General features: G+C 47.3%; 1 protein-coding gene across 16 annotated transcripts in view; it reads left to right on the top strand.

Annotated features, from left to right (window-relative positions):
- PDE4D (phosphodiesterase 4D) overlaps positions 1–1,590 on the top strand; it is a 1,650,639-nt gene that overhangs the window by 1,490,050 nt on the left and 158,999 nt on the right. The gene's annotated exons all lie outside the window — the stretch shown is intronic.

Raw genomic sequence — 1,590 nt, 5'->3', positions numbered from 1 at the left:
GTCTGGGACAATTGTAAGCCTGCTGCTAAGCTGCTAAGTCACTTCAGTTGTGTCACAGCAGCCCACCAGGCTCCCCCATCCCTGGGATTCTCCAGGCAAGAACACTGGAGTGGGTTGCCATTTCCTTCTCCAATGCATGAAAGTGAAAAGTGAAAGTGCAGTCGCTCAGTTGTGTCCGACCCTCAGCTACCCCATGGACTGCAGCCTTCCAGGCTCCTCCGTCCATGGGATTTTCCAGGCAGGAGTACTGGAGTGGGGTGCCATTGCCTTCTCCGATTGTAAGCCTGAAAGTGAAGTCACTCAGTCATGTCCAACTCTTTGCGACCCCGTGGACTGTAGCCTACCAGGCTCCTCGGTCCATGGGATTTTCCAGGCATGAGTGGGTTGCCATTGCCTTCTCCGATTGTAAGCCTACATGACCTTATTTGTGATTAGAATTGAAAGAGGAAGAAATGTGAGGTTGGAGAGCTTGGAGGCTAAGAAAGGAAACTAAATTTGGAGCCTCCTTATATGAAGGAGAAGATGAAATGAATCTCAGGAGTAAAATAGAAAACTAAAGACGAGAGGAAGCAATCATAAAAATTTCTAAGGAGACTAGTGGAAAACTCAGTTGAACTCATTTACCTTCCTTGTGTGCTATGTGCTAAGTTGCTTCAGTCATGCCCAACTCTTTGCGACCCTGTGGACGGTAGCCTACCAGGCTCCTCCATCCATGGGATTCTCCAGGCAAGAATACTGGAGAGGGGGTTGCCGTTCCCTTTTCCGGGGATCTCCCTGACCCAGGGACGTGAGTACATGCTCGCACATTTACCTTCCTTGCACATCAGGAATGCTGTGAGCTTGTCATCTCATCATAGTTACTTTTGCTACCTCTTACCGTTTTCCCTGCAGTTATTATCAACCCAGTATTCAGTCAGTCAGTCACATGAGTTTCGAGGCTTGTACAAAAACAGCCGGGTGGGTCCAGTTTGGGAGAGTGTGTCCCTAACCTGCAAGTAGGTATGTCACCAAAAAGTCAGGCTGGCCTTTAAGCGCCCCAAGCTAACCACACCCCATGGGTCCTTGGAAGAAAAGAAGGAGATAATTAGAAAACTGGGGTCAGAAGGGAGCCCCTGGAGGTATAATAACTACAAGAACATTGAGACTCTCTGTCAGTTAGCCCCCAGAATACCAAGTTAGATTCCGAGGGAAAATCCAAGATGAGTCGGACAGACTGGCCTTCGGGAGCATGTAGAGTGGCCATAGATGTCAGGTCATCTTCTCTTCTTCTTGGCCAATATATCAGCAAGGTCCAGCATGTACTCACTTGAAACTTTCATTCAGAAGAAGATGTCTTTCTTCAAATCAGTGTTTTTCAGAAAGAAGTCCAGCATATAACTCTGTGTAACACAGAGGACTGCTGAAGATGAAGCAAGGCCAGGGACCGTGAGACCAACCTTTCTGCCTCTTTACCACATTTAGTTTCTAGGACAAGAGCCCTCAGGAACTGCCTCCAAACCAACAACACACCAAAACACAAGACCCTGAAGTTGTCCATAGTCGTGATTTTGTGAATGAAAGATTATTATGGCTTTTTGACTTGGACAAATT

Source organism: Bos grunniens, chromosome 20 (assembly GCF_055505025.1).
Source record: "Bos grunniens cultivar Pamir isolate PY7600 chromosome 20, Bosgru_T2T1.0, whole genome shotgun sequence".
Classification (NCBI taxonomy): Eukaryota; Metazoa; Chordata; class Mammalia; order Artiodactyla; family Bovidae; genus Bos; species Bos grunniens.
Note: the sequence above shows the minus strand (reverse complement) of the source record. Positions and strands in the feature narration are given on the sequence as shown.